The 18,745-nt window shown below is 32.7% G+C and overlaps 1 protein-coding gene and 1 long non-coding RNA gene across 7 annotated transcripts in view; both read right to left on the bottom strand.

The window, feature by feature from the left end:
• Positions 1–18,745, bottom strand: part of LOC309625149 — a 583,598-nt gene that overhangs the window by 440,699 nt on the left and 124,154 nt on the right. The window lies entirely within an intron of this gene.
• Positions 1–18,745, bottom strand: part of NOVA1 (NOVA alternative splicing regulator 1) — a 142,228-nt gene that overhangs the window by 62,212 nt on the left and 61,271 nt on the right. The window contains exon 1 of one of the 6 annotated variants that reach the window (XM_082388615.1): positions 10,033–18,080. The exons of the other annotated variants lie outside the window; for them this stretch is intronic. The gene's annotated coding sequence lies outside the window, so the exon portion shown is untranslated. Of the gene's footprint in view, positions 1–10,032; positions 18,081–18,745 lie in introns of those variants that run through there. 6 annotated transcript variants of the gene reach the window in all.

The following is an 18,745-nucleotide window of genomic DNA, read 5'->3' as shown; positions in this document are numbered from 1 at the left end:
GTTTTAGTACTGCAAACAGGCCTTTAATAAGAGCATACAATATAGACAGAAGAGGATAGGATCAAAGCTAAATCTTTAGGAAACATGAACAAATAGAAGACTCAGAAGACAACAGGGAAAGAGGTAAAGTGGTTAGAACAAGGAGCTCCAAGAATATTCACTGAAAGAGGGAAAATACAGAAAGAAGATTTACTGTTTTAGCTTCACGCTTGATTCATTGAATATTATTTTATTAACTTCCTATTCTGGACCACATGAAAGAAATATAAGCTAAGTACATAATGGCCTCTGCCCTCAGATAGCTCATAATCCACTTAAGATCTAGTTAAATTCCCTCAGTAGTCTTGGTTGCTGTTTTTAGAATAAGATGAAGAGTTAAACAATAAAAGATAGTAAGTTTACCCTCTGTTTCCAGACATTATTTTCTGGATACAGAAAAATCTTCTGAAGGATCTCAGTTAATATTGTAAAATGATATATGTAAACAAAAGGGAAGATTAAAATGAGATAACTGATAGAAGAAACTTATAAAGTTCCCATGTACTTGGCAGAAAGCAAATAAAAAACATTGGGGAAGGTGGGTAGTATTTAAAAGTACAGATTAAGAATAAAGTAAAGTAAAAAAATCTAAATCAAAGAGTCAGCATGAAGAAGTGTTCCACTGCTTTATCTGAACATGGACAACAAACTAATGGCAAAATAAACTTGTGGACCTAAAGGTTTTGCATGCACTTCATTAAAAATCTTCTGTTTCTTGCTGCTCACTCAAATATAAAATAAAAGACTACTTGTCAGAGTTATTATAGTTTTACAGTTGATCTTGAACAACGTAGGGGTTAGAGGCACTGACCCTCCACATAGCCAAAAATCCGAGTATAACTTGACAGTCAGTCCTCCCCGTAACTGCAGTTTCACATCCATGGATTCAACCAACTGCAGATTGTGTAGTACTGTAGCACTTATTTATTGAAAAAAATCCTCATATAAGTGGGCTGTATTTTACATTTAATTAATAAGATTATAGACAGCTTTGACACAGTTACATTTTTAAAATGAACATAACTTTCAAATAGCATTTCACATTAATATATAATTATAAATAGGACAAATCAGACTGGTTACCATTGGTTCAAAGATTCAATAAACAGATTATACATGAAAATACCATTTTCAGAATAAAACGTCTAAAAGAAAATACCATACTATGTTGCAAATGTACATTTAATTAACTTGATAATGTCATCCATAAGATCAAAGCTACATGAAACTAACATATAGTACAGTGCCTGGTATATTTGAGATGCTCGATAAATACTGTTGAATAAATCAATGAGTAAAGAAAATTTCTTATTAGAATTTATTTTTATCTAACAAAATGGTTAATACCTAGAATTTTGTGAAATATGTATAGCTAAGCTGACCAGATGTACAGAAATGTATGCTAAATTAATATTCTTATTACTCAAAAAATGAGGTATTTTAAAGATTATTTGATGAAATAGTAGAAATTATAGTTAGGGGAAAAGCCATATTGATTTGTATACTTTCTTGGTCACATGAAATTCAGTCAATAACTAAAGCACACAATGCATCTATTCTGATTACATCCTCAGGTACTCAGATATTAATAGAGTCAACCTAAGTTTATAGATGGGATATTCATTTAAAGAAGAGTTTCCCACAGTATACTGATAGGTTTTTAAAGAGAGAGAAGAGGGAAAAGAGGAGAGAAAGGGAGGAGGGAAGGAGGGGGAGAAAGCCTCTTTTGAGGCAAGATTTCATAGTCTAGTAGGCTATTAAGTATGGGAAACGTAGGTGAAAACATCATTAAAAAGAATTGTTCACTGGCTCTCTGAACATTTAGTTCAATAATGCACACTGTGAATTCTTGGGGGAAATTAAATAAATAAATACAGCATTTTTCAAACTTGCTTAACTACAGAATACCTTTTCCTGAAGGATCTCATTCTGTTCCAACAACTGTTCCAAAGACTATATCCTGGGAAATACTGTGATATACTGTAAAGACACTTTTAAAAAGAATACACCAAAGCTTAAATCTGCATATATACTTTGCTTCAAATCTGTCTCACTAGGAAGCTACTTATCCCAGAATTAAACAAAACATTTAGTTAAGACTTTTTTTGGAAACTGCTTTCAAGGTGAAGTTTATGAGCTAATAACGAAGTCAGTCCCATTTGAATTATTTAGGAATGATTTTCATACTTTCTTACAGGAGTACTTCTAACTAAGGTGAGTCTGAGGAAACAGTCTAAAGCAGGGTTCAGCAGACTACTACCTGTAGGCCAAATCTACCTTACTGCCTGTTTTTGTGAATAAAGTTTTATTGAGACAGATCACACTCATTTCTAGTTATCTTCAATACTATAACGTGATATTGAAATATCTGTGATTTCTACTGGTAGTGATGTCATAGATCCACTAATGATATTGTGGTTGTGGCCCATATTCATAATTGAGAGAAATCCTAAATTTCAGATAGAGATTAAGGAAACAAAGATGTAATTTTTCACAGACCAGGGATTAAGAATCTTTGCCTTAAGAGGATTGTGAAAAGATAAATGGCACTTTTAATTAGGATATCAGAAACAGCATGGAAAATGTAAAACTACAAACTAAAATATACCTAATTTTGTTAATAAATGAAAATGAAAATAAAGACTTAAAATTAAATATTTTCCATACAATTCATGAGATAATCCATAGCCATTAGCACAAGTTCTAAGACTCCACAGCCAAAGTATCACTTGTATTGATTTTCTAAATAAAGCTAATTTTTATATTCAATAATTGATTATTTCAGTTGCAAATGACTAATCTTTGCTCAGAAGTCATGAAAAAGGTGCAGAAAGCAATGCAAATTTTGCTTGCCACCATATCTCATTCACCATAACTACTATCGAGATACACAAAATAAATATAGGTGATTAGTATACTGTAAAATATGACATATTAGGATTATGAATGTTTATACAGGGGGCATATTACATAGATAATATAACATTTTTGAAAGTGAAATGAATAGCATGTATTAGGAAATAATTAAATTATTAAATTCCCAGTGTTTTAAATTATGCAATATTAATTGCATAAAAGGCATTACAGTCAAACTTCACCATATTGCTTAATAACCATACTAAAGGCCTTAAGTATTATAAAGAGCTATAGTATGAACACAACGAAGATGGCACAATAACAAATGAATTTACATAATACCAAAGTTCTTAAAATTGTGGTTTTACTCTCTCTAGACATGTTATGATTTACAACACAGAGAAATATGTGTATGTAGTTCTTAAGAGTGGATTTTATTTAAAGAGGCATCAAATACTCTACTTTCAATTTACATACTACACAGAAGATGAACAAGTATATTTTAAAATATAATCATCTCATGTTATATACAAAAAGATTTATATTTTCTCCTTTTAAGTTACTTTTATCTGCACTTAATTTTCAAGTATATAAAAGATATTTTTAAATGACTGATATTTAATGCAATGGCTACTGGCCAGTAATGTCTACTGGCTTCAACACCTAGGAAAGTATATACGAATGCTAAACAATACAGGTAAGTCTAAACTTTCCATCTTAAAATCAATAAAGGATTTTGGGAACTTTATATAATGCTTTGTGTACTTTGTCTTCTATATTTTAACAATTAACAGAAAACGATCCTATAATGCTCCTTAGGATAGTGATTTAAAATTTAGTAAGACGGATATTTTATTTGTGTTTTAAAGCATAATAGGTTCAAATTTCTCCTGGTAAAGTCTAATGAAGGATATTCAATCTTAAGATTTTATTTAAGGAATTTCTTAGAAAAATTACACAAAGTAATTTTCTAAAAATAAGGTAGTATTTTAAAAAGTCTTAAATGCTACAATAGGCATTAAATTTAATTCTTTGAAATGAAGCAGGGATGCACGATTAGCCAATTGGCAGTACTTTTTAAAAATTATTAACATATTAAAGTAGGAATCTGATTTTTAAAAATCATCTGGAAGCATGCATGAGAAAACCTGTCGTCATGGAAACAGCAAGTGTAAATGGCAATAAATCCAGAAGAAAATGTCAGTGCTTCTGAACAATGAATGAACACAAAAAGCTATTTGTGAAATAAAACAACATAATGTTGTTTAAAATGTTTAAAATTTTCAGTTCCTTTCTATAAATTTTATTTAGTAAAAACACTGATAATACAATATTAATGCACTGCTTTTAACCAAAATATTCTAACAATTTATTAATGTAATATTCAATACAGAATTAAAATGTTTAAAAGACTACTCTAAATTAATATTACTGTCAGTCATTCATTTTTAAAAATCTAAGCAAAATAGCTTTATATTTTAAAATTCATGGAATCGGGATCAGTTAAACAATAAATACCTAGCCGAATTATACTATACCAAAATCTTAGAGCTAAAAATTTATGTCATAAGTTTAAGTACAGGCAACAATGTGAATATCTGACCCTCACATTTCCTGCACCTTGACAATATCAAAAAATAAATAAATAAAACCTTCATACATACTCTATTAAACACACTTTTTCATGCATAATATCCATGAGGAAAAACTGAATGACATGTTCACAGTTATGGCAAATGTGTGTTCTCATAGATTAATATTTTATATAATTGCAACAAAATGTTTAGGTTAAATAAAGGAACGTGATTCTCCAACAGATAATCATTAGCTTGTTAATATACTACTAAGGAGTTAAAATGTTTAAAAAGGTGACATTATTTATAAATAGGTAATATTTAAGATTCATTCTTTCATTACGAGTAAAGGAATGCGTGTAGTTCTTATGACAGTTGACCTTGACTTTTTCTCTCAAAGAACATCAAACCAAAATCAAAGGTTCCCAGAAATATATAAACAGGTTTTATACTAGTATGTCCTTGCTAAGTAAAAACTGCCTTGATATATTTTATTTTTACCAGTTTAAATCAAGTATTTCAAAGAGCTTTGGCTGAAGAAAAATCTATTCTATTACTCAAAAATAAATATGAATTGGGACAAGAACATGATAAACTATCCCCATTTGCCTTAATTATCAATCCCCTATTACATTTGCCTGTACCTTCAAAAACAAACCCACACCCCAACAGTATATTTCTTTCATTTTCTTCTTACATCATTCTACCCTAATTACCTTAATATGCTATTTCATTACTATTTTCATGTTTCTAATCTTTCTACTTACATCTAATAACTTTTCCTCTTTTTCTTACCAACTATCTACTTATTCATCTTTCTAATGTCTCTACAAACTTCCAAATAGTACTTCAAAAATGGCCAATAAAAAACAAAAATGGACAATATTGGTTACCTTAAAGCTATGAAAACAATCTCTAGAGAAGTTCTTATTTTATTCCTTATGTTGTTCATAGCTTTATCACTTTTGAAAATGGCTGGTTCACAGCGCCTCTGCTTAGGGTTCTAGTTTACATAGATTATGATGTGTTACCTGGAATAGTGCAATATGATTGCTCCAAGCCTATATTTATATAAAGGAAAAATCGTCTAATTCTAAAAGTTGCTAAAGTCAGGTGATGTTACTCAAGAAATTTCCTGAAACACTGATTATAGTATTTCCTTATTATATGTGCTTATTTTAAGCTATATATAAATGGAATCATACAGCATTGACTCTTTCATGCCTGGTTTCTTTGTCTCAATATTACATTTCTAAGATTCAGTCGTTGTATTCGTGGTTAACTCATTCTTATTCCCATTGTGTAAATACAGCACAGATTTACTTTTACATTCTTCTGTTGATAAGTATTTGAGTGCTTTTCAGTTGGATCTATTGCTAATAGCGCTGCTGTGAACATTCTTGTATATGTGTTTTGGTGAATACAGGTACACAATTCTGCTGTTATGTTGTAGGAATAGCATTGCTAGGCCATATGGGAAGGGTATATTCAGCTTTATGAGATGCTCCCAGATGATCTTCCAACATTTTGTATCAATTTACACTTCACAGGAATGATAAATTCCTGTGAGAATCACAATTGTTTATAGAGAAAGGAATAAGAAGATAAAGTTTCTTATGAAGAAGAAGACAGTTAAAACTTTACCAGTATTTGTGTTAGGATTACAGGAGATTTTTATTTTCCTTTCTATAGTTTTCTATGTTGTCCAAACTTTCTATAAATAAGTACACTTATAAATAACTACAATAATTATGATAAAAGCCTTTTAAAAGAAAAGAATTACCATTGTTTTTATATATTAGATAGCAGATGTTAGCTTATTTTACAAAGCTCTTTTATTAATAGCCACCTCTTTTACAATTTTTATGATATAACAAATTATTTGAAATTTCACTGTATTTCTTGGCTTAGAATAAACCTATTGGTATAAAAAGATTCAATCTCATCTTCATTTGGAAATAAAGAACTATTGCTAAGAGTTCTCATCTGTTAAGTATTAGATTACATTCCTTTTTCAAGTTTGAAATCAAACATTCTATAAGTTCTATGGGGTTGTCTATGAAAATAAAAACGTACGTTCCATACTGGAATAATTTTTATCAAAATTTTGTAATGGGTAAACTAACACACTAGAAAACATTTTCCCCCTGTAGGATATTGCTTTATTTTAGCCCTAAATGATTTACTCAAGTCTTTTCATGTAAAATTAGTATTTTAAAAATATATTTAGAATATACTATATTTCATCCAACATAACTGTAAATTGAAGAATTTTAAAGTTAAAGATATTGTCAATACACAAGCAATCAGATAAAAATTTGTCAGCTACGTTCACAAACAAAGCAATCATATTACAATTTGTGAACTAAACTCCAAGTTAGATTCTGGAGGATATTAGAAGACAGCATGAGCAAAAGCAGATGTGAGTGCCTACAGAGCAAGTGAGGAGAAACAGTGAGAAGATCATGGTAGTAGCAAATAATGTGCATCGAGAATAAATAGGACAGATTAAGGATAGGTATCAATAGAACAGGGCCAGTTTATAAAGGGCTTTGAAATTAAGACAAAAAATTTTGGATTTGATGTATCAGTTCTTAGATAAGTGATGCCATTCAAGTTTGTCTTAGAAAAATTAGACTGTTAACACATATGCAAAGGATTAGGAAAAACAAGGTCAAATAACTGAAGGAGAATGAGGAATCATAAGTAACTCCTGAAATGATGAATTACAATAAAATGTGTGTTCCTGTTATGTATTCTGAGTTGTTTTCCTAACACTGCTAATGGATTTGCATGATTCAATTCCTCCCTCCCTGGATTCCTTGTGAATAATGCAGTTATGGTCTACACAGTAACTATAAACACTGAATTAGTGAACACTGAACTAGAACTCCTAGGGCAAATACAGGTTTAGGTGCCTCTGAGCCTCTGGGTCACAACATTTTCATCAATCTCTAATATATAACTTGGCTTCATTGTGTTTCTATTTAGGGACACCTTATTTAGTACATATTGTTGATTCATTAACATTGAACTCATGGCCAATGGGCCTGTATGTCATTCCCGAATAAAGATTACCTATCACATGTGTTTTCTCCGTAAAGCACATCACAGCCTTCCGGTACTTAGGACCACTAGACGATGTATTTCAGCATTTCAGCACTACGCTTGGGGACCATTTCAAACAACAAAATCATCAACGAAATGCACAAAAATGTTAGAAGTATGGCACTAAACTGTGAAAGTACACTGGCTTAGAGTATGAGAGCTGAAACAAGAAGGCAAAGCATAGCCTTGTTTGACCTAGGCCGTGGATGTGAGCGCCAAGTGACCCAAACTTTCCACCACTCCACCCAAGTCTTCAAATGATACTGAAACCCTGTGAGTACTGATACTGGGCTTACAAATAGATTTTAGTGGCTGAGCAAATTTGTAAATATAAAATCCAAGAATAATAGAATTGTATTTAATGGATAGACTTGTATGATCTTAATTTAATTCTTACTCTTTAAATAATTAGATACATAACCAGGAGCAAGACACAAATTTTCTTATCTGAAAAACTGAAAGGCTCTCCGAGTTTACTGACTCTTCCAGCTCAAACACTGTATAATTCCATTATGTACAGCTTACAATTTCCGGTAATGACATTTTCAAACAGGCTCTGACAAAAGTTAATGTTAGAGCTCTCTGGTTAGTTAATGTTAGAACTCTAAAGTCTAACATTAGATTGGTAACTTTTATGCATAGCAAAAAATAAACAAACTAAACAAAGTTTGGTCCCAAAGTAGTTCTGAGGAAAGTAGTCAGAGCTACTAATTGCCCAAATAGGATTTGAAAATCAATGCCCATTTGAGATAGTTCAGTATGAATACTTTAGGTCACAAGCTGAAAAATGTGTAAAGAAAAAGAGACATGCCTTCTAAATTTCCTAGCAGTAGAATTAGGTTCAAAACTGCCAAGTTTGTAAACAAGCATACCTCAGAGGTACTGCAGATTTGTTTCCAGACCACTGCAATAAAGCAAGTATCTCAATAAAGCGAGTCACTAATTTTTTGGTTTCCCAGTGCATGTAAAAGTTATGTTTACACTATACTGTAGTCTATTAAGTGTGCAACAGCATTATGCCTCATAGAACAATGTACATACCTTAATTAAAAAGTATTTTATTGCTAAAAATGGTAACCATCATCTGAGCCTTCAGCTAGTTGTAATGTTTTTGCAATAGTAACATCAAGGACCACTGATCACAGATTACCATAACAAATAAAATAATAATGAAAAAGTTTGAAATGTTGTGAGAGTTACCAAAATGTGACACAGAGACACAAAGTGAGCAAATGGTGTTGGCAAAATAGCACCAACAGACTTTCTCAATACAGGAATACAGGTTGCTACAAACCTTCAATTTGTTTAAAAAAAAAAAAAAAAAAGGCAGTATCTGCGAAGCACAATAAAATGGGGTATGCCTGTACATTCACAGTTGCTGGGGCATTATGCTGGAGCTGTTCCCCTACAACTTGAACCCTTAATCTTTCATGAATTCAGATAACAAATCTCAAGAACACAACCATTTCATCAGATATTTTACTTAATTGTCCTTATAGTGGCTTAGATAAAATATGACTCCCGGAAAGGTAATCAGGTACACTTGGAGGACAGACCTCACCCAAGCTCTTCAACCAAAGCCAAACCAGTTAAATCTGTCATTAACCCAAGTGCAGCAAGAGGTGTTGGCAATCACACATACCCCACTTTGGCCAGCAGGGAGTCCAGGGCAATGTGATTTTTCATTACCACTCGGCTTAGAGAGTCTAGAATAATCAGCTATAATCTGAAAAACATGCAAAAGAGTCTGTCTTCCCTTAAGTAGCAGAGGGAGACCACAGGGTACCAACAATAATATGATTAGGCTAAAGAGAATCATAACAGTATCCAGAAAGTAAATCTTACTCTGCTGCCTGCTCACTCCTGAAGTCAGAAGCTTCTGGGAAGTTTCTGAAAATTCACAGACTAAGATTCTTCAGTGGTTAATAGTCAAGTTGAAAGTGATGGCTGTAGTCTGGGTTATATTGGCCAGATGCTCTGTGCATAAGAGCTGAGAGAGATTAATATTTTCTCTCTACACTTCTGGCCTGCTGGTGTCTAAGGTATGCTCTTTTCCACAGCCTGGGTTGTTGGTTTCTTTCCATAGCCACGTGATTCAGTCTCTGCAGCATGATCAGTCTTTTCAGCAGTCACTTCACCCTTTTCCTGATTGTCTGTCTTACCCGTACCATATGGTTTAGACGCAGTCCTAGGTGACTCACCAGAAAGGTATCTAATGCATCAATGCTCAGCAGTATCCTCAAGAGGAGGGAAGGACTAGACAGGTCTGGTATCCCTAGCTATGTGCCTTAGAGTCCCCCTTTCTACCTGGCTGTGAACCTGGCTGTCTGGACATATATGCCAGGTTTCCTTGGCTTCGTGTGCTGGAATCACTAGGCTTTGTTTTTTGGTTCTAAATTGTAAATGAATACCATGCCCTAAACAATGGTGTATCTAGGTGGCTGTGGTGACTTACCTGGGCAGCGCAAGTCTGATCAGCTTGTTGACTCTATTGATGTTCCTCCTCAAAGGGTCCTTCCCCATGGGCACCCACATACATCATGAACAGAGTGTGGGTCTTGTACAATCTGCAGTCACAGTGTTAATTTCCACAGAGACTGGGACTTAATCATTTAATTGTTGTACTGCCAGGCCCCAGAGTCATTGAAAATGTAACAAACTTGGTGGGTACTTTTCCAGAGTAAGCACCACAGCTCATGACTTTACCCAATGAACAGAGGTCCCTTTCCATGCATGTTTTAAGTAATTTTCCTTAGGACTACACAGGTGCAGTGGCCTAGTACACCCCATGGGATCTTAACATACTCGATTCATCTGTGAACTAGACCTAGGCATCCTCAGGAACCTCAAAGGACTGAAGCCCCCCCCAGGGTGTCCAAGCTTCTAGTACAGACTCTGCATCTGGTATAGTCACATTTTGAGGGTGACAGGTAACTTTTTCATCCAGCTGCTATATCTCTGATTTTCTTTAATAATATAAAATATATGGTCTGTCATGCATTTGCAAAAGCATACTGTCTTAAAAGTAGATTTGCCCATAAATCATTTTAGGCCTCTTAAGGCAGCAGGTATTGCTGAAAAATAATGACAAGTTGCTTTTAGTTCTGTTCCCCTGTATTCTAAATTCAGGGTAAACCTTAAACATACAATTTCATCATCCAATATTAGTGTTAGTTTCAGATACAATGTAGCTAATTACAAAGGAAAATAAGAGTAACCCCTAATATGGTTCATCTGTTAATAAAGTGAGTAAGCATATACATATATATTTTCTAATATCACATATATAACAAATTAAAATAAATTTCCATTTCTTTAAGAATTTTCTAAATAGTTCTAGAGCTTTTAAATAAATATAGGTATTTTGGTTCTAGTTTTACAGTTATCTCACTTAAAATTATGTGAAGAATTTTTTTATTTCCTCCTTTGAGAAGACATTAAGTGTGTATACAGGTTTCTAAGCAACACCAGCTTTGAAACTGTTAAGAATGTTTGAATACAAAAGCAACTGATCCAAAGTTGTTATACTTTTGGAATTTAGTAACTAATGAAAAACAGAACCATGTTAGTCATCAATAAACCCCACCCAGTTTGCAGAGTTAAAAATACATTCTCATATTTAATGTCTCTCAAATTTGAGTTGTTACTGAGCACATTTGGGTTGATTTCTCAATTAATACTGTCAAAAGAGGTTAATTTCTCATATGTTAGCATGTTATGAGGATTTCCATTGAGTACATAATAAATTAGCCAGCAAGCCGTTCTTTAAAATTGAACTTTAACTTAAAAAACAAACAACAGAAAAAGAATTGTCTAATATTTCCAATATATAATATAACGTAAACTAAAAATTTCCAGATGAAGAAAACGTTGTCTTATAATTTAAACTTCTTTAATGACACTTTGCATTTTAGAATCTCAGGTTTAAAGAATGTGTATTATTGTGTATACTACTACCATATTCAAATTAATCCTAAGTACCCCCTTCCCCAAACAAATATATTAACATTTTTCTTCACAGGCTAGAGAGCAGAATAAGAGTAGAGACAAAAATGCTGGAGAGGGGCTTCCCTGGTGGCACAGTGGTTAAGAATCCGCCTGCCAGTGCAGGGGACACGGGTTCGAGCCCTAGTCCGGGAAGATCCCACATGCCACAGAGCAACTAAGCCCGTGCACCACAACTACTGAGCCTGCGCTCTAGAGCCCGTGAGTCACAATTACTGAGCCCGTGTGCCACAACTACTGAAGCCTGTGCCTAGAGCCCGTGCTCCACAACAAGAGAAGCCACCACAATGAGAAGCCCACACATCGCAACGAAGAGTAGCTCACTGCAACTAGAGAAAGCCCATGCGCAGCAATGAAGACCCAACACAGCCAAAAATAAAATATTAAAAAAAAAAAATGCTGGACAAACAATGAGGGAGGCAGATTTAGAAGATGAGAAGGCTGAGAGACTGGTAAGAGGATCATACTACAACAACCTCAAGAGAGTGAGCTTTAGACCACTTCAATATCAGAAGTTGCTTAGTACATGTTAATCCAGTAATAAAAATATGAAATTACTCAAATGCAAGCCATGGAACTGTGTTTTTTTAACAACAAATCTCCTTGTTTTAGCTATACATTCCCATTACTGATTTGTGTTGGTGTCTATGAGACATACACTTTCATGAATTAGCTATCATACTTTGAACCCAGGTGACTGTCAATCAGCTCTACATTTACTGACAGATGCAAATCGTTAAGGTAGTGTGACAAGGAAGGAGGAAATGTGGACTTATTATAAGCAGGGATGATCCTATAATGGGAGAATGTGATTTCTTTTCTAATAACTTCACAAATAACTTTCAGACATGTTACTGTTATATGAAGTATGTCACAGTCATTTAGTGAAAGTGTGATAAGACAGAATACAAAGCCTGTCACACATCCTTTCCTGAATCTTGTTTGGTTTTTTTTCCTTCATTGTCAATATAGTAGCGGGTCATGTGAATCTTAAAATAAGACATCAAATGCCTAAAGAAATTTTCTTTTTACATTGGAAATGGAAGAAAAGTTAGCAGAGTTATTTGTTGACTACAAAAAAAGCTCTCCTAGGAATTAGTCACATCTGTTTTATTGTTTGCAGCTGAGACATCCGACAAAAAATAAGTTGGCTGGTAATAAAAGTACAATAATTGTTAATGTAAAACAGACAGATGTTTTTCTCATTACACAGCACCGGACAGATGCATTTTGGTAAAAGAGTTGAAATTTTTAACAAAATTAACCCGGTCTTGGTTCTCAGAATTTGAATGTGTTACTTTGAAATCAAGTATGTGTTAACTCATGCAAATATTTTTTCTTTCCCAAAATGTACATGTGAAATGATTTTTTGTTGTTGTTATTTTTGCATTATACTTTCAAGTATACATGGGACTAACTGCAGTTAATTACATTTTGGGTAACAAAATAATTACTAACATACTACTTAGTTTGTAATACCCCTTCCATGCCATAAAGTATTGATGATGTTTCTCAGTTTTATGGGTTTTTAAAATACTTCCTCTACTTTCAAATTTTCACCTTTTGTGGAATGATTACTTAAGTTATGCCCTTGGGTGTCTTCTTGGCTCTACCATATATGTAAAACCAAAGAAAACATTTTCACTTCATTGATTGCTTCACATTTTACATGCGAATAAAAGTGTTCCAAACACACCTTGAAGAACTTACTGGATATTCTGGAACATTTTTTATTATTATTTCAGAAGATGAACTATGACTGCTAGGTCATGTTGGCTGCTTTGGTAAGTTAATTGAAAAAAGTCCTCTATATCTTCCTGTGATTTGACAGGAAGCATTGTTTTAAGCAATAACACTACGGCTGTGCTAAAAGAAAAAATGTCAACGTTACCAGATTATACACTCATCACAACATTCCCATCACACAAGAAGGCAACGGTCAGAAAAACTTGAAATGAAATGTCTTATTCAAAAAAACAAAAAATGAAATGAAGCTACCACCAAAGTAAGTTTCTGAGTAGCTAGTTTGTTAGCCAAACAAGAAAAGCATTTCACAATGATGAGTAAATTAAAACTTGTCCAGAGAAAATAAACTTTTACCTACAGCGTTAATGCCAGTTGTTTAGTCAAGGAATTAATGTGATTGATGAATAAGCTTCATATTAATAGTTGTGTGGAAAACTACAAGCAAGGATATTTCAAAAAAGTTAGGAAAACATGAATTCATAACTTGCAGTAGAATCTGCTAAAATGAGTTACAACTGATGGTGGTAAGAGTATGTGTGGGACCAAAAGAGATTTAGTTGCACAAATTTATAAACTTGGCAAAGATGTTAAGGCACTGAAAACCTATGGTTATTCATTGTATTATTAAATCAGCAAATACCTTGTAGAATATATTTGAATCTATCATGTGTTATTGAACCAGTAGCTTCAACAGTAAACTTTATTCGCTCTGATAGACTTAATCATTGTCAATTCTATGAATTTTTGTCAGAAATAAAAGATGAACAGCCTGATTTGCCCTACCACTTAACAGTTCAATAATTTAGCAGTGATAAAGTTTATTGTGATTTATTGAGCTCAGGCCAAGATGGAAATTTTTCTGAATGAGAACAATGACTGTGACTCTCAACCACTGTTACTGACACTAAATAGCTTTGAAAATTAGTTTTTGCCATAGACTTGACAATGTTTGTAATGAATTCAAGATACAAGGCAAAAAAACACACTTATATGCAAAACTTAAATTGCAATAAAGTCATTTAGACAACAACTAAGTTTTTGAATCACAAGTATATATTTCCCATGCTATCGACAATTAAAATAAGAAGTGAGAACCCAATCCCACACACATTTGCAGCAGGTGTATTTTCTGAGTCTAAACTATAGTTCCTGCAGCATTTTTCATACTTCAATGCAGTGCTAAAAAGATTTCTATATTCCAAAATCTACTTAATTGTGCATTTGAGGAGCTTCTACCTAATCTTCAATTGGCAATGATTAATGTAATATAATAACATGCTAAAAGCAAACTTTAAGAGAAAAATGTATTCGAATTCTATAAATGCCTCCTAAAAAATAGATGTGCCCCCAAATTATCACATGCTCATAAATTAATATCAGTATTCGGCAGTACCAATCTGTGTGAAGACATTTCATTTTCAAGAATGAAATATGTAAAATCTCATTCTAGGTTGACATTAACAGATGGAAATTTACAACTGATTTGATAGGAATGCTGACTTTGAACCCTAGTTAAGAAAAATGTTATTTCTTTCTTTCCCCCCCAAAGAATTTCATTATTTTCTTTACATCTCTACGTTGTTCTCCACTGCTGCTGGTGTTGTTACTAGTAGTAGTATTGTTATAGTTTGAATTTTGTCAATACAAAATTGTAGAAATCTGTTTTTTCTCATTATGTAATACCTACATGATATCCCTGATTTTACCTCTTCGTCTGCAAAGCCTAAAATATTTGCTTTCTAACCCATTACAGAAAAAGTTTGCAAACTCCTGCTCTAATATGCCTACTTTCACTTATTAGGTTTTTCAATAAATATTTCCATACTACATCTTTTTTATATTTTAAGAAAAAAGATAAAGATTACATTGAAAAGAAAACTCATTATTTATAAAGAATGAAATATTTATGCAAACACTGACTACTTAAAACCAAAACAAAACAAAGACAAGTCTGATATACAGGGGAAAGCACCAATCTACTATTCTCTCATACCATGTAATGCAAACAAACAAAACCAAATGCTCAGCCCCAACTACAACAAAACAAAACAAAAAAACACAGTTTTTGAGATGTAGTTCATGAGTCTGTTTTGTTTCTTTCTGTTTCATAAGAGCAACTGGTTAAATGGTCATAAAAATTCCTTAGAACTATAATATATATCACTTTTAATACACTTTGACATTGATACTAATCTTGCTAAAATACTTTGAGTTTATGGATAATTTACAGTTTTCATATATGTTATGATAACATGTCCAGTAAACTGATTGTAAGGCAAGCATTTCAAAAAAGCTTTTCAAAAAAAAGTATTCATGAATTACCCATGTAATTAAAGGAGATCATTAAAATAATTTTTAAAAGACTGCTTCCTAAAATTTATTTATGGGTACCCACTAACAATTAAACTCTCTATTGGGGGCAGGAGGGGGAGGCAGAAAAAAAAAAAACACAAAAATATGACCACTGTGTGTAATAAATAAGAGAATCCAAATCTTTTTCAACTAAATATCATCCTCTCTAAACTTCCAGAAGGCAAGAATTCTGAATATAGTAATAATAACAACATTAGCAATAACCATAACAACCACAAACATTTACTGAATATTTTATGTCTGACAAGTACAATGATAAGGTATTTGTATGTACAAATTCATTTGAGACAGAATGTTACCAATTTTTATTAAATACCACCACTAACAGGAAATTCATTAATTTACAAAGCATCTTTTCATTTTTTGCATGGGTATAGAAGCTAGAATAGCATTTCTTACATAAACCAATACCAAATCTATCTTTAACTCCAGAAGAAAGTCTATCTCTTTTAGACTTCTCTTAATTAAATTATGCTTATTGATCAAATCTGTTCTCACACTATAGTCAACAATTAACTCAAGATATATTATAAACGTAACAACTTCTAGGAGAAAACACAGGAGAAAACTAGACATTTGCAAAAGTTACTTAGGATACAAAAAGCAAGAAACATAAAAGAAAACATTTATAAACTGGACTTTATAAAAATTAAAATTTCCTGCTCCTTGAAGGACACAAGTAAATAAAAAGGCAAGCCATAATATGGAAGAACACATTCACATATATCTGACAAAGGACTTGTATCCAGAATATGTAAAGAACTCTTGTAACTTAAAAAGAAGAAAACAAACAATCAAATACAAATGGGCAAAAGATTTGAAGACGGTTCACAATAGAAAATACAGCAATGGTCAATAAGCACAAGAAAACCCATTAGGGAAATGTAAGTTAAAACTACAATGAGATAAACTATACACAAATTATAATGGCTAAAATTTTAAAAGACTGATACCACCAAGTACTGGTAGAGATGGGGACCAACTAAAATGCTCATGCATTGGCGGAAGGAATGTAAAATGGCACAACCCCTTTGGAAAACAGTCTGGCAGTTTCTTGTAAAGTTTAATATTCCATATGACCTAGATATTCTATTCCTAAGTGTTTAGTTACGGGAAATGAAAACATATGTCTGCAGATAGACTTGAAAATTTTTCATAGCAATTCTATTCCTAATAGTCAAAAACTGAAAACAATTTAAAAATCCATCAATAGGTGAATGAATTTTTTTTAAAAAACTACACATTCAGACAATGATCACTCCTCAACATAAAGGAACAAATTACTTATACATGCAACAAGAATGAATTTCAAAACCTTATGCAGAGCAAAAGAAGCCAGACACAAGGCTACATATTTTATGATTTCATTTAAATAAAACCCTAGAAAAGTGTAATTGACTCTATAGTAACAGGAAACAGATCAGTGATTGTTAGTGGCAGGAGAGGGTGAAGAAGGGAACCCTGGGGTGACAGGGGGAAGTGAGGGATGGTCTAGCAAGCAGTACTATGGAATTTCTGGCATGATGGAAATATACCATATCTTGACATGTGTGACCCACGTGGTGGTAGTTACATGGGCTTACATTACTCATGTATGTAAGGCAGGTGGACAGATACTTTGAAATCACCCTTATAAAACATGTCTTACAAGACTTTCAGATCTTTTGAGGGTAGAAAATATTTCATTTTGATATCCATAGTTCATGTGCTTTGCACACATTTGCTGAGAAATTTCTTCAAATTTCAAACATTATGTTTAAACTCCCTCACTAAAAAATTCTTTATTTCACTTTTCCAGATATTTACTAAAAAATATCACTAAATAAAATATGATTTTTTTTAGGTCACCCTTCATGCTATATAGCTCAGAAGTCTTATTAGAATGTCCACTTCTTCTCTTCTGGATAACTATTGCATATACACTGTAGTAGATAATCTTGGTTTCTAGCAAACTATCACTTGGATATTGATCTGCCTGTCCCAACTTTTCACATTAATGACAGACTATCTAGAATATAATAAAGCCTTTCAAATGAAATCAGAGATTATTATTATGAAATAAAGATAAGGCAAACGTTTCCTTCAACCCCAAATACACTTGACAAAAGCTGGGAATTGTCTTAACTTTTCTCTCATCTACTACATCCAACCAGTGAACAAGTCTTTGGTGATTCTATTTTATTAGCATTTTTTCATCTATATTCCTTTCTTCCCTTCCTTTTCTACTTATATCTCTAGTTTAGGAGGCACTTATGTTTCTAACCATCCTCTGCCTTCAGTAATGTCCTCCATGCTACCATCGGACTAATCTCTTAAAAATATGAATCTGTTGATGATAAATCCAGAATTAACATCATTAACAGTCTAACAATGTCTATAGGAAAAGTAAAAATCCAAGAACAATCTACAGTGGCTTCTAATATCTACCCACTATTTCTTCCTGGCCAGACCTAAATTCTAGTTGTAATTTTCTACTTGCAATTCTCTCAAATCTTCCCATATCCAACCATTTTTATGCCTTGGTTCCTGTATTCATGATGAAATCCTTACCAGAAGTTCTGTTTAAGTGTTAATTTCTTCTTTTCTATTTCTTCTGTTTTCTTCCTAGCAAAATTAACTCTCTTCTTACTACGATATGCTTCTTGAGATTAGGAATCCCATATTCTTTATTTTTGCATATACAGTACCTAGCATAATGTTTAAGACATAGTAAGCATGCAACAAATGTTCCTTTAAAATCTTGATAGAATGGACAACTTGCCTGCGACAATGTAAATTTTCAAAATTGACTCAAAAATTAAACAACCAAAGAAATTTAAAAGCCTGTCAAAATTATATTCAAATAAGCTCTGAGCTCAGATTGCTTTATATGGTCTTGCAAAATTTAAATGAGGAGACAGTTATCAAGTTATAATAACTATTTCAGTCTACAGAGAAAAATAGAATGCCTTTAAATTCATTTTATTAACTAGCATAACTCAGATATTCCAAACGGAAAAGGAAGTCATACACAAAACTAACCATACAAAAATGAATCACATTTA

This window comes from Balaenoptera borealis (genome assembly GCF_965194805.1).
Source record: "Balaenoptera borealis genome assembly, chromosome: 3".
In the NCBI taxonomy this organism is placed as follows: domain Eukaryota; kingdom Metazoa; phylum Chordata; class Mammalia; order Artiodactyla; family Balaenopteridae; genus Balaenoptera; species Balaenoptera borealis.
The sequence above is the reverse complement of the archived record's forward strand: the minus strand, read 5'-3'. Positions and strand labels throughout refer to the sequence as shown.